Source organism: Dromiciops gliroides, chromosome 1 (assembly GCF_019393635.1).
Source record: "Dromiciops gliroides isolate mDroGli1 chromosome 1, mDroGli1.pri, whole genome shotgun sequence".
Taxonomy (NCBI): domain Eukaryota; kingdom Metazoa; phylum Chordata; class Mammalia; order Microbiotheria; family Microbiotheriidae; genus Dromiciops; species Dromiciops gliroides.
In genome coordinates, this window is record NC_057861.1 from 84,021,189 (window position 1) to 84,037,427 (window position 16,239).

The following is a 16,239-nucleotide window of genomic DNA, read 5'->3' on the forward strand; positions in this document are numbered from 1 at the left end:
GGCACTTTACATGCATCCTTTTATTGGAGTCTCATAAAAACAGTACAATGAGATAGTGCCTATGAATGGTATCATGCTGATAAATGTTTAACAACCAGCTCTCCAGAAATGTAAGACATCTTTTTAAACTTAATCTGAATTATTAACATTTATTCATCATATTATTAAGTGTGGGAAATCAATGAAACAATCAATCAAGCCCTGATTTATAGCATTTGTTGATTTCCAAATGTAAATGCTCACACTAAACAGTGGGCTCTCCCTAGCCATTTGATGCTGGCACCAGCACATCCCCTGCTGACAGGTTTTATTAAGTGGTATAGCAATTAGAGTTCATCATCAGGAAGGCCTGAGTTCAAATTGAGACTCAGATGCTTCCTAGCTGTGTAACTCTGGGCAAAGTCAGTTAACCTCTGTCTCCCTCAGTTTTCTCATCCCATCTCTTTAAAATGGAGATAATAAAAAATCATCTACCTCCTATAGTTGTCGTGTGGATAAAATGAGAGAATATTTGTAAAGTGATTTGCAAACTTTAAAGCCCTAAATAAATGTCATCACCATCCTCATCATCCTTATCATCTTTAGAACTCCCATCCTGGGGTCTGGCTGCTCTGATTGGTCAGTGTCTCTCAGGGCCCACTAGTTCCCCAACCATGTTTGATTCTACCCCCTTGCCATCTTGCCACAAGACACTCCCGAGTTTCTCAATGCTCCTTTTGTTGAAGGTGAAAGACAATATGACTAAGGGAAAAGAAGAGCTTCTGAGTCTATCAATTTATTAAGTAATGCACGTCAATTGTTGCACAAATAGGGACCAGTCATCTTCTTCAGCTTCGGCCTGGGCCCCGAATATAGAGAGAGATAGATTTTTATACATTAAAGACAATTACTCAAGCCCAATTAAGTAAAAGAAAACAACTAACCAGGATACAAAATTAGTTCATCTGATTTCTAATTGGAGGAAAGATTAAGGACTTTCCAGGTTGGAAGTGGGAAAGCAAACAGGTGCAATTCCCTGAAGGTGTCCATTCCCCCTAAGTGTCTGTATTCAATCAGAGGAACATGGAAACATTAGCTGATTGACCAGTACAGGATCAGTTTTCAGACAAGATATTTGGGTTGCTTTGAAATGTATAATTATGAAAAACAACTCCTTGCAGCAATGTTTGGATTTGACTGGGTTTTGGGACAGCATTAACCTAGGTCATTAAGTTAAGGGTCTCTGAGCTGTAGAAAGAGGTGGTCCAGCTTCCCAGCCATACAGGGTGAGGTTCACATAATGTAATAAAGCTTTCTCCTAAATGCCACATTTCAATAAAGTTTTCTCACAAGACAGAAATTGGACTAGAACCAGAATTGAATCGAAAGGGAACTGAGCTAGCTCCAGAATTGAGTCACAAGATGGAGTCAGTGTGGCTCAGTCAATTCCCACTACTACTTGCTGTCCTTATTCCCTCAATCCCCCTACTTTTCGGTTCTAGAACCATAATAAAATCAATATTGCCATTACTCCTGGGAAAGATATGTCAATCTACTCCTTTTTGGCTCCATTCACCAACACAATGATTTTTCCAACCAAAATACCCTTCCCTGGCCACCACCAGGAAAAACAAAGCCTTATGTGTTTCTTCCCCTTATTCGAACATAAGCTCCTTGAGAGTCTGAACTGTCTTCCCTTTTGCTTTTGTTTCCCTACTTTTACTTAACACATAGTAAGCACTTAAGAAAGGATTCGTCATTCATCCCCTGAGCCTCAGCTTCCCCATTTCTCCCTGGTCTACCTTTTGAGTTCCAGGATGAGACTAAAATAAGGAATGGATATGAAAGCATTTTGCCCTGCATAAAAGACTATATAAATAAATGTGAATGGCTGCTATTATGTTCGTACTCTAGCCTCCAAGCCCCTGAGCCAGGCAGGGGATGAGGGGAGAAATAAAATTAATTCTTTTCCCAATGAACATTCCGTTCCACCCAGAACACTTGTTCATCAGCACTCATTGAGGCGGGTCCTCCATATTTAGCCCCTTTAAAAGCTCTTCCTCTTGGATTGGCTCCTTCATCTTTTATATTGCTCTTTTCTGAATTCCTTCAATCAGCCTGCTGGAAGCTGACTCAGCTATTAGGAAAAGTCGCCTGTCTTTATAGCCCTTAAAAGCAGAACTTCAGTCATTCTTAGAACACCATAGCAAATTGAGGGCACAGTGCCTTCACAAGGAAACATCCAGAAGGGTTCAAAGCCTGGAACTTTGGGAAGAATGTTTTCACACACAAGACTGTCCTATAAGAAATAGAGAGGCCATGGTAGGTGGGGTGTTTCCTGCCCCTGGATATGTTTGAGCCGAAGCTACAGTGTCATGGATGCTGTTAAATATCTGAAATTCTCTGATTGTGCTGGATCCCAGAAAGCAGAATAGGAAACAATAGGTGGAAATTGCAGAGGTACAGATTAGCACTGGATATAAGGGAATCTGCCCAATAATAAGAATTGAGTGGAATGTGCTATTTCAGGAGGCAGTGAGTTCCCCATCTCTAGTGGTCTTCAAGTGAAAGATGGATAGCCACTTCTCATGGCTGTCGGAAGTAAACTTTCTGTTGGGTTCAAATAGATGGTTGTTGATGTCTCTTCTAATTTTGAGATTCTCTGACTATAAAAGGTGTGAGCTCTTCTTTGATTAATGGGAGGCTGACATGGGGAACGTTAGTAAGAGAGAAGCAATGGAAGCCCTACTCTTCAGTGAGAAGTCCTGTGGGCACAAAGATAAACCATTTTCATTCTCTTGCTGAGATCATGACATCCTCTGCCTCTAGGACATAGTGCATTTCTCTACATTGGAGAGAATGAAAAGACAATGACAAACTAGATTGTGTCCAGAGCTGTGCAACCAGGATAGTAAGAGAAATAGATTATTTGGTCTCAGATTGATTGAAGGAATTGAAGATGTTTAGCTTGGATAAGAGAATCTTTGAGTATTACAAGAATCGCCATGTGGAAAACACAAGTTGTTTGGTGTGACTCCAGGAAAATCAAGCAAGAAGTACTGAGGGATAGCTGATTGAAAGAGGAATGGGTAGTCTCAGGGAGTATTGAGCCTTCCATTTCTGTAGGTCTTCATGCAGGGCCTAGATGGCCATTTGTTATCAAGTCATCATGAATCATTTATTTTGTGATTAAAGAAGAAAATTTATATAGAGCAAATCAACTCTTTTTATCTTTAAATTTTATTTATTTGAATAGATCACCAACCCTGGATTCAGGAGGACCTGAGTTCAAATCCGACCTCAGACACTTAACACTTACTAGCTGTGTGACCCTGTGCAAGTCATTTAACCCCAATTGCCTCACCAAAAAAAAAAAATGTAAATTATATTTATTTCAATTAAGCTTTTTCCAATGAGCAAGTTTTTTGTTTCATCTCTCTCCCACCTCTTCTCCCACTTAAAAAGAAAAAAAAAACCTTTGTAACAAATACGTATAATCAAGCAAAACAAATTCCCAATTATCAATGTCCAAAAAAACAGATGTCTCCTTGAGTACTTTGAGGACATCACTTCTCTCTTAGGAGGCAAAAATCATGCTTCATCATCTGGAATCATGACTAGTCATTACATTGATCAAAGGTTAAGAAACCTGAGAAAGATGGAATGAATGGATGCAAAGTGCAGTAAGCAGAATCCGGAAAATGATTTACACTCAAATGACAATGTAGAAAACTAACCCCTTCTTTTTTTAATTTATTTCATTTTACCCCCTTCTTTTTAAAGATGGGGACATGGAGGCCCAAGGGATAAAAGAGAGAGGGAGTCGGGGTAGCCAAGATCACACAGCCAGCTGGGACTGATATTCAACAGGTCTTCAGATTCCCAGTCAAGGGTTTTATTCATCCTGCTAAGAGGATTGGGGAGAAAACAGAAAGCTTTCAGGTGCCTAGAACTATAGAAACTCAGAATTGTAACAGAGAGAGGGAATAACAGATTGCAATGTAGGAAGGAATTTCGACCTACTCAAAGTTACACCAATCCAGTGGAAGTAACTTACCTGAGGCCTTGCTATGTGTTAGTAATACAACCCAAGCCTCCAAATCGTACTCACATTCCTCCACCCGAAGCAGTGATCTCCTCAGTAGGAGTGGGGTTTTGGGAGGGCCAGAAAAGGAAGGAGCCCAAAGAAGAATCCCTCTGATGTCATTTGCCTTATTTTTCTAGGGGAGGGGGAATGTGTCATCTGCCTGGCCTCCACTCCATCTGTGAGTGTGACTGGTTTAGAATATTCTTGCTGCACATCCTGTTTGCAAAGAGGCTGACAGTCATTTATTAGGACATAATAACATCTTGATACTTCTTGGGATTAAAATTGAACTTGGAAGTAGAAAAGAATATCTACATTCATTTTCAGCTCTGATTTTGGAGGGGGAAGGGTAGGAGGTAGGGGGAAGGGAGAGATGTTGTTCAGACCGGCTCTCCCGAAAATTTGATTGCACTTCCCTGCATGCTCCAAAATGCAATCATCTCCCTCTGGCTGATTTATTAACCTAACAATGAGAAGCAGCAGAGCCTGTCTGAGCCTCTGTTCCTGGCTACCTGGGAATTACATTTTAATTAACTAATTTATCTAATATCGGATCGGCGCTTCCTGCGTGGAAGGCAGCTGCGGGCTTAGCAAGGCCTGCAGACAATTAATGTCCTCGCAGTGTTTGGGGCCAGCTCCACCAAGGCCTCCAGTGATGAGAGTGTATTGATGAAGAGAGCATTCGGCTAATTGAACACTTAATGAATATTGTCCCCCTTCTGATGGCAAGGAAGAATCCTGAACATTGCTCATGGTCAGTGGACTTAAAATATTAATTGTGTATTTGGGCTCTTGAGGGATTGAGGGGGTAGGAAAGGGGGAGCAATGGTTTCCTTGTTAAGTGTCTAATCCCTTAGGAAGCAATAGATCTTTGAGTTCTGCTGAGAGCCTACTGTGGGACCAGCACTGTCATAGGTACCAGGGAAAGTATGATACATGTAATGATTGGAGTGACGCCATCTGCAGAGAGTTACTGTAGGAAAGCTCCGCCATGAGGAGAAGGTGTCTGAGGGCAAGCCATGTGGCTTTTCCTTGGAGTCAGGAAGTAATGTTTGATGATGGGTACTGTCTGTCAAAGCTACCAGCCAATTAGCTTGGAGCTGTGTGTGCATGTGGATGTGATGTTCCCAGTTTCACAGGAGGTGTTGGGCCTTTTTGTCCCTGACCTCACCATGGCAGGTCAGATGATGGGGTCTATTAGAAATAGTTAGATTTTTACCTTTCTCTCTAATCATTAGATCCTAATGCTCTTTAATAAATGCTTAAAAGTCTATACTCTTGTTAAATCTTATAATTTATTGGCAACTACTCATTAGCTATTTTAGACAAACTAGCTAGAATTTTAGCCCCTTAAATACAGTAAAAAAAAAAAAAGTGATGGATTCAGAGACCAAGGACCTGGGTTCAAATGATGACCCAGCAATCTACTACTCATGTGACCCTTGTCATGTGAGGAGTGTCCAATCTCTTTGAACCCCAATTTCCTCACCTGTAAAATGAGTGAATTGGACTACATCTGGGTTTAAATCTTTCTGACACATAGTGATTCTGTGACCTTGGGCAAGTCACTCATCCCTTAATGCTCTAGGAAACTCTCAGACTGTAAATTACAGAGAAGATGATAACCAGCTATGATAGAAGACATTTCCTTATATGGGAGTTACCTATATCAACGAAATCATAGGTCACTCACAATTATCATCATTGTCATCATTATTTAATAGTAGTAGCAGCATCAACATTACCAGGTCTTTCCCAGCTTTCATTCTATGATCTGAGAAGGCCAAGCTACAAGGATTATGCATGGGATGACTAAAAAGAAATGAAATGATCCCAAAGTGGAATTACATGCTGGAGTCATCAAGTCTGATATGGAAGGAAGTTCAGAGGTCACCTAGCTCTAAATTTAAAGTCCAAACTTTACCTAAAGCTATAAATGTCCAGCAACAGAGAACTAACAAGATCCAGAGTTGGTCCTTATTTGGTTATTACCCATTATATTGAGCTAAAAATCCCATTCCTTGTAGCTCCCACTCTTTCCTCTTCTGACCCCCTCTCCACTGCTTTAATTTCTACCATCTGGAGCCAAGCAGAACAAATCTAATCCCATCTCCCACAAAGCAGGCTTCAAATATGTGAAATTGGCTATCATGCCCCACCACTGCTCATTTCCTATTCTCTAGGCTACACATCTCTAGTTCCTTTTTCCCTTTGTCCAATCCTCATGTGGCCTTCAGAGCACAAAAAAAAATGCTCAGGACAGAAGGTGGAAGGTCAAAAATAACAATGTCACCAACTTCCCATTCTACTTTATCCCCTTTTACATGAACTTCTTTCCCTTCTCTCCCCCTGGTTTGGGGGAGGGAGATGTTATCATATAGTTACAATGGAAGGGTGCTATGGAGGTCTTCCATTCCAGTTCCCAACAATTGGTTCATTAGTTTCTATTATTTGATGTCCTCAAGTGGAAGTTGGATGACCAGAAATGATGGACAAGGGATCTCAACCCAGATATGGATCGAACAAGATGCTCTCTGAAATCTCTTATTATGAGATTTTGAATATCTGAGTAATCTTATTGTGTTATTTCCCCAGCAATAGAGAAATGACAATCTCTCTATGTAACCAATATTAAATTTAGGGTTAGAGATGCTAATCTCAGCATTGTTCACCTCAAAGCTAATGTCACTGTGCCCCAAGAGCACATTTTAAATATTTTATTTCTATCACTCCCTACCCCAAACTCCTTCAATGATATCCCATTTTCTAAAGAATTAAATTCAGATGAAATTTAGATTTCCTAGTGTATCATTCATAGCCCTCTAAAATCTGGCCATAATAATATTAATAATAACGATAGGGACCAGACTTGTGATTTCATTGCTATAGGGAATTCCCAGGTGAGAAAATCCTCTGTGCCAATGCCAGTCGACACTGTGAGTACAATTTACAGTCTCAAAAAGTTGCCTACAGTACCAAAAGAATAAGTGACTTTTAGAGGGTCATACAGACTCTATGGATTTGAACCCAGGTCTTCCGGCTTCAAAATCAGCTCTCCATCCAACATCCCATCCTGTCTATCAATGAGGATAATGTCAATAATATTATAATTTAAGGTTTTAAATTTATCTTAAGGACAGCTAGGTGGTGCAGTGGAGTCCAGGCCTGGAATTAGGAAGACCTGAATTCAAATCAGACCTCATACACTTACTAGTTGTGAGGCCCTGGGCAAGTCATTTGGCCCTGTTTGCCTCAATTTCCTCAACTGTAAAATGAGCTGGAGAAGGAAATGGCAAAACACTCCAGTATCTTTGACAAAAAAAAACTCCACATTAAATTACAAAGAGTTGGGCACAACTGAATAATAACAACAGCAAATTTTTAATTAATAGAACATTTTAAGGTTAGTAAATTATTTTACCTCTTTATGTCTCACATGATATTTAAAACATACAGGTTTGGTAGGTGTTACTGTTGTTTTCATTATCATAATCCCCATTTTCTTTCTTTCTTTCTTTCTTTCTTTCTTTCTTTCTTTCTTTCTTTCTTTCTTTCTTTCTTTCTTTCTTTTTTTTTTTTGGTGAGGCAATTGGGGTTAAATGACTTTCCCAGGGTCACACAGCCAATAAATGTTAAGTGTCTGAGGCCGGATTTGAACTCAGGTCCTCCTGACTACAGGGCCAGTGCTCTATCCACTGCGCCACCCAGCTGCACCCCACCCCCCATTTTCTTAATGAGAAAACAGAAGCTAAGATTGTTAAGTGACCTGCCTAGGGTCTAATGGTTAGTGTCTATGCTGGGATTTGAACTCAGGTCTTCCTGACTCCTATCCACTACCCCAACCCATATGATTCACCATGCTAATGAGTAAAGTAGATTATCAGGTCCTTGAGAGAAGCAACTATATCTTATTCATGCTTGTTTTCTCCTTGGTATTAAACAAGGTCTCATACAGAATAAGCACTTTATAAATGTTTATCGAATGACTGAATACAATTTCTCACCTTACAAGGATGATAGGATATTACAGTTGAAAGAGACTTTAAAGATTATCTAGTCTAACTTCCTCATTTTAAAAAGGAAGAAATGGAAGCATAGAAAAGGAATGTGAATTGGCATGTAGTAAGAGATTTGTAAACCTTAAAGAAATATACATTGTGTTATTATTTAAAATAATAGTAACAGAGCCAAGCTGAAGTCCAAAGTTCTGTATTCTCAGAGAGAGAGAGAGAGAGAGAGAGAGAGGGAGAAAGGGACAGAGATAGACACAGTGAGAGACAAAGGGAGGGAGGAAGAGAGAGAGAGAGAGAGAGAGAGAGAGAGATTTAGTAGCTAGGTGGTGCATGGTGATTAAGTGCCAGGCTTGAAGTCGGGAAAACTCATCTTCATAAATTCAAATCTAGTCCCCAACACTTACTGGCTATATGACCCTGGGCAAGTCACTTAACCCTGTCTACCTCAGTTTCTCATATGTAAAATGAGCTAGAGAAGGGAATGGCAAACCACTCCAGTATCTTTGCCAAGAAAACCCCAAATGATGTCACAGAATTGGAAATGACTCAATGACAACATATGTGTATGTGTATGCATATATGTATATGTATATGTATCAGCTAAGATGTAAAAAATTCTGAGAACTCAGGCTTTGGATCTTATCACCCTCCTAGATTCACTGTGCCTGTTTTGAGTAATTAATTATGCAAATCATGGCCCAAGCCCACACCAGTACAACCCTTTGCTACTATATCATGTAAGAGTCAACCATCCAATATGCAAAGCATTAAATTAGAGCATAAAATGTCAATGACAAGAAAGAATGACCATGCCTTCATCTCCTTTGCTGGATTATCATCCATATCAGTACCTCTGAATGCAGATGCACTCCAATGGCCTGACCTGTGCTCTTTGGTTTTCTTTCTTCTTTCCCTGGATACTAGTTCTATTACTTCTTTCCCCCACCCCATCAACAAATGTCATGTATCTATTATAGTATATGCAGACAAATATACATCTTTTTCTCCTTCAGTAGAATGTAAGCCCCTTGAGGGAGGAATAGTTCATTTTTGGTTTTGCCCCAGTAGTTAGCATAATACCTAATACATAGTAGGCACATAATAATGGTTGTTGATCAATTGATGTTACTCAGTGACCTAATCAACTCCAATAAGTTTAATTACCATCTCAATTTGAATTACTCCCAGTCAATATATCCAGTCCTAGTTTCTCTCCTGAGCTCCATGCCCATATAACTAAATTCCTTTTAGATATTTTGAACTGGCTATCCCATAAGGATTTCAAACTCAACATGTCCAAAGGAGAACTCATTATCTTTGCCCTAAAACTCACTCCTATCAGGAAATTTGTTATTTTTGTCAAAGGCAACACTCTCCCTAGTGTCATTTAAGCTTGTAACCTCTCTATCATTTTTGTCTCTTTACTATCTCTTTCTTCACACATCCAATAACTTTATAAATTGTATCATTCCTATTTCCACAACTTCCCCAAATCCTTCTCTTCTCTCTACTCAAAGAGTCACCACCATAGTTCAAGCCCTCATCAACTCTCAATTAGTTTACTGCAGGAGCCTTCTATTTTGTCTTCCTGCCACAAGTCTCTCTCTACTCCAACGCATCCTCCAAAAGCTGCCAAATAGGGGCGGCTAGGTGGTGCAGTGGATAAAGCACCGGCCCTGGATTCAGGAGTACTTGAGTTCAAACCCGGCCTCAGACACTTGACACTTACTAGCTGTGTGACCCTGGGCAAGTCACTTAACCCCCATTGCCCCGCCCCCCCCCAAAAAAAGTTACAAAAGCTGCCAAATAATTTTCTGTCATAATGAATCAGACCATGTCCCTCCCCTACTCAACAAACTCCTGTGATTCCATATTACTTGTAGAATCAAATCCCAAATCCTCTATTTCATATTTAAAGCTATTCCCAATCTAGGCCTTTCATATTTCTCTAGTCCTCTTATACATCACCCTTCACCTCATCTTTCCAAACTTGTCTGAATGGCACTTCAAACACTTATAAGCTGTGTGATCCTAGACAAGTCACTAAACCTTTAAGGGCATCAGTTTACTCACCTATAAAATAAGGAGAATATGATGACCTGTAAGATCTCTTTCAGTTCAAAACCCATGACCCTCTGATCCCTATTCTGAACAAAGCCTCCAATCTGACTTTTTCATTTCCGCTCTTAGCTGCTCAGGAATTCCATAGGACTTCTCTTTCCATGTGTGCTTCCACATTTTTTTCTCCTACCTTTCACCAAAGAAGTCCCCCCCTCACACACACACACACCTTTTTCCCTCCTATTTCCAAACTTTTTTCAATGAGTAACAGTTCTCCCCTTTCCTCTCTGGGCACTTAAAGCCACGCTGGACAGACAGTACTCATTAACAGCAGCCAAGGCTATGGCAATCATACAGCTTGTGCCTTTCCCTCTTACCCATTCCTAGAGTAGCCAACCTGGTCTACTCGCCACTCTATGAGCAGTTGTGCCATGCATGCCCCTTCCTTCCCTTCCGTTTGATCCTACTGTTCTTTCTTAGAGCTCATTCTTTTTCTCTTTCGTAATCACATTTTACCTATCCTTCAAGACCTAGTCATAGATACAATTTCTCCAGGAAGCCTTCCATTAGTGACCCTTTGCTGTAGTGGATTCCATCCATTAGTTTTGATGAATACCTCTAACAGGCTGTGTGATCCTGAGTACATACTTTAACCTCTCTGGACCTCATTTTCCTTACCAATAAAATGTTTGGGGCTGGATTTAATTACTTCAAAGGTATCTTCCAACTCTGAATTTCTGATCTTGTGATTCTATGATCCCCAATAGGGGATCTCTCCTTCCTCTGAATTTACCACCCTTAATGTCTCCATAGTTCACCTGGCACATAGCATGTCGTGTATAATGATATTCCTCACATTGTTATTTAATAGTGTGGTGTTGTATAAATAGCATTTTACTGGGAGTAATGAAACTGGGCTTCTATTCCTGACTCACTGGCTCACTGACACACTGTGTGGCTTTGAGTAAGTGACATCCTTTCTTTGGGCCTTAGTTTCCCTATCTGTCAAATAAGTATTATGGATTGAATGCTATCCAGAATCCTGCCTGACTCTAATGTTCTATGTTCTTAGGTTCTTGGTTGTTGTGGCTGTTGTTGTCATTTTTTAGTCATGTCCAACTTTTCATGACCCCATTTGGGTTTTCTTAACAAAGATACTGGAGTCATTTACCATTTCCTTCTCCAATTCATTTTACAGTTGAGGAAACTGAGACAAACAAGGTTAAATGACTTGCCCAGGGTCACACAGCTAGTAAGTATCTGAGTCAGGATTTGAACTCAGGTCCTGACTCCAGAGTAGGCACTCTGTCTACTGCACCACATAGTTGCCCCTCTTAAGTTCTACTTCTATCACTAATGTTTATGTTTTATATTATAGTTTCACCCACCTCTAATACTCTATTTCTATATTCTGAGCTTCTTTCCATCTCTCAGATTCAGGACATGTGATCCCTGAAAGAGTCATAGAATGATATATTTGAATAAAAAAAAGACCTTTGAGATAAGCCACTAAATCTAATCCCTTATTTAACAGACAGACAATGAGGCCCAGTGAGGTTAAATAATCTTCCTGAAGTCTTATAGATATTAAATGGCCTAACCAAGATTTGAACCAGAAGTCCTTGATTCAAAATTCTGTGTTCTTTATAGTACAGTATAACTAAAGGAAGGAGGCATGTTGTGACTGGAACAGAATAGATCAGGAGAAGGAAGTACATAAATACTGTTGAACTTCCTAGGGAATGTAGGGTAGGGATTTCATTGGGGTTGTGCTTGGATGGCTAGGCATTGTTAGACTGAAATTTTCTGCCAGCCATTTTTCTCTGTGAGTGCATGAGGAGGGAAAAAGGAGAGAGAGGGAGAGGGAGAGAGAGAAGGAGGAGGAGGAAGAGGAGGAGAAAAAGAATGACAAGAAGAAGAAAAGGAGCAGAGAGGGAAAAAAGAAGGAAGGAAGGAAAGAAAGAAGGAAGGAAGGAAGGAAGGAAGGAAGGAAGGAAGGAAGGAAGGAAGGAAGGAAGGAAGGAAGGAAGGAATAACATTTTCCCCTAGTTTTCACCTCTGCAACTAGGTTGCATAGTGGATAGAGAGTACTGAAATTGAAATCAAGAAGTCCTGAATTCAAATCCTAACTCAGAGACATACTGGCTGTTTGAATCTGGGTAAATCACTTAATCTCTCTTAGTCTCAGTTTCTTCATCTATAAAATTAGAACAGTAATAGCATCTACTTCATATGGTTGTTATGATGATCAAATGATATAACATGTAAAATGCTTTGCATACTTTAAAGTTCTCTATATATGTGAGGTATTGTTAGCCATTTCAAGAAAGAATTTTCAGAAACACAGCAATATCAAGCCAAAATAATAATAATTGTCTCACATTGCTATAACGTTTATAAGTTACAAAGGGCTTTCCTTATAGCAACTTTCTATGGTAGGCTACATAAGGATTATCATCAATGTCATTTGATAGATGGGAAACTGAAATACAGAGAAGAAAGAGCCTTAACCACCATCAGAAAAGAGAATTAGATTTTAAACCCATATCTCTGCACAAATGACTGACTACCAGATATCTACACACATACATGCACACATACATGTGTATATGTATGTGTTGTACAGGTGTGTAAATATACACAGTACTCATCTCTTTTCTGAGTTCTAATTCCACACTACCAACCGGTGGTCATTTTTTTAAAAAATCGTGTCCTCTAGGCGTCTCAAAACCAAGATGTACAAAACATAACTCATCACCTTTCCATCAAAACCTTCTCCCTTTCACTAAGTTTCCTATTTCTGTTACAGGAACCAACATCCTGTCAGGCACTCAGATTCACTACCTCAGAGTCATCCTTGACCCATCAATCTCATTCACCCTTCATATCCAATCAGTTACCATCTCATCAATTCTATTTCTACAGCATATCTCCCATCCAACCTCTTCTCTCCATTCATTCAAGTACTTCAGGTTCTTATCACATCTTGCCAACACTGTTGCAACAGTTTATTAATTGGATGCCTAGCTTTCAGTCCCTCCCCTTTCCAATCCATTTTCTACTTACCTGACAAAATAATCTTAGTAAAGCATGCCTGAATATGCCATTGCCTTGTTCAAAAAGCTCAATTTGTTCCCTAGTCTCCAGAAGATAAAATACAAATGTCTTTGTTTGACATTTAAAGCCCTTCTCACTCAAGTTTACCTTGCCAGGGTTATTGCACATTTCTTTCCTTCCCATAATTTAAGCTCCAGACAAACTGACCTACTTGATTGATGATACCCATAGCCAGCAATTCATCTCCCACCTCCATGCATTTGCACAGACTATACCCCCCATATCTAAAATGCACTCCTTCCTCACTTCTACATCTTTGAATCCCTCATTTCGGGCAAGGCTTTAAACAAGTTTATCCTATTGCCCAACTACACTAGCCCTCTTCCCACTAAGAAGCTACTTTGAATATATTTTGGGTTTTCACAAGTTCATGTTATATTTTCCCACTCCCTCAATAAAAATCAGGTTTATTGAGTTAGGAACAATTTTGTTCTTGGTTTTGTATCCCCAGATCCTTCCACGGTGCCTAGCATATAGTAGATGTATATAAAAAAAATTGTTAATTGGCTGCTTGATTCTGTGGAGATCTTTCTCTCTGTAACTTTCTACATTGTTTCCTAAATTCCCAAATGGCTTTGATCTATTTCTAACTTCCTTTTCAGATCTAAGTTCAAGTGTCCTATGATTCATTCACTCCTTCACTCATTGACTCACACAACATCCATTTATTATGCTCCTACTGTGTACCCACCCTTATCATAGGTAGTGTGGAGAAATAGGTCCCTGTCTTAAAGTGCCTCAAGAGCAGATTGAAAACAAGTATATAATGCAGTGAAGATAGCACTGGGATCAAGTCCCAACTCTACCTACTCTAAGCCCTGTGACTTTGAGCAGTCACCTTACTTTACAGAATCTATTTTCCTCATCTACAATATGAGGATAATAATATGTGCACTAGCTACCTCAAAGAGTAAATGCAAGGAAAGTGTTTTACTAAATGGTATAATAGCAGCTCAGATTCCTATGGTGCTTTACAAAGCATTTTCCTTCACCATGACATAAGAGAAACAGAGAAAGGCTATTAGCTTCATTTTATAGATGGCCTCAAAATGCAACAGACACACAATAGGTACAAGCAAAGGGAAGCATGTCATCAGTGATGAATTGCATTTGAGAATTGTCATAAAAAGCACCATCAAGAATATATTAAACTGAAAAGGGAGGCAGACCAATAATTTAGAAGAGAAATGGAAAATACACGGACATTTTAAGTACTGGATTGGTATCCAATAAACATTAAAAAAAACAGTGCAAGACCTTCAAGGTTTCTGGTAAATCACCTATATAAGAAGTGTAGAAAGTCAAGAGTCACATAGGATGAGCAGGTGTAGAGGGTATTATCATCAGCCACAGTATTCCCACAATGATGACAGATTATAGCTCCAATGAGGGATCAATATAGCTATGGAAAGTTCAGAAGGAGGAAATGGTCACCCAAGGTCAGAGATTCAATAAGAGGAAGAGCCAGGATTTGGACCCATTTCTTTTGGCCCCAAGTCCAGTATTCTTTCAACCAGCCCAAAATGTACATTCCATAAAGCACTACAGACAGATGATCTATTACTATTATTGTTATTATTATTATTATTACTATTACTATTATTATTATTGTTATCATCATCACCACCACCACCATCATCATTATTATTTGAGGAGACAGGACACACAGAGGATAACTTCTTAGTAATGAGATGAATTTCCATAAAACTAGCAGAGAAAATTAGTTTTTATGCTTTATAATGTCACCTTGGTGCTACATGAAATTGTCACATAATGGCAGAAGGAGTGTCACATGGGCAGAGCTGATTAAGGACCAAAAGAGTGGTACAAGAACAAAAGTGCTGTAGATGTCAGAGGAAGGAGAGATATTAGTATGTGTTAGAGGGATCAGGAAAGAATTCAGGGAAGGGACGAGGAGAGACCTAAGGGAACTGCCTGGGAGTGACTGGCTGTCATGATAAACAGAAGAACCCAAGTGACCTTTCCTTTATCAACAGTGTCAAGATATTCTCCCATTGGCTTCATTTCGCCTGACAAAAGATGATTGAAAGACATTCACATGGTCCTCAGAGACTCAAAGAATTGGAAGGGTACTCAGAAATTGCAGGGTTCAACTCTCTTTTGATAGGAAAGGGAACTAAGGCTCAGGAAAGGGACATAGCTTACAGTGAGTTAGAGGCAAAGCCAAGATTTCAAATGAATGAAAACTCAGGTCAGCAAGTGGTTGGTTATTTAACATACCATAGTCCTTGAGATGAAGGTTGAGAATACGGAGTTAAAGATAACAGGATTCTTGCCCTCAGAGAGGTTACAGTCTACTAAGATAAGAAGTGAATGAGGGGGCAGCTAGGTGGCACAGTGGATAAAGCACCAGCCCTGGATTCAGGAAGACTTGAGTTCAAATCCAGCCTTAGACACTTGACACTTACTAGCTGCGTGACCCTGGGCAAGTTACTTAATCCTCATTGCCCTGCAAAAAAAGAAAAAAGTTAGTGAATAAAAGCATTTGCTATTTCTTAAGTTCACAACATCCAAATATATTACTTCATCCAGATCATGGTAATTTTTCTCTGCTGAGCCCCAAGACAGTCCCCTTCCTTCTTCAAGGAATTCAATATTTGTCTCACCATCTCCTTCCTCAGATCAACTCCTGCCCATATATTCTACTTATATGTTGATGTACCCTCAAATATCCTTACTTCCCTGATCTCTAATCTACTTATCAAAGTTCTGTACCTTTGTTCTACCCCAGCAACATATAGGGAGTGGTCGGTCATACTCTTTATATCACCATCATCCACAAGGGTTCCTTATCCATTGTGTCTGGCACACAGTAGGCACTTAGTAAATACTTGTTTGTTGAATGGTCCCCAATACATTACTCTGAAGTTCCACTATTTGTCCATTTATTCCTATCATTACATCTTCCCCAACCTCACCTCTCATAATCTCATTCTCTATCGTTGCTGAAACTTCTATCCC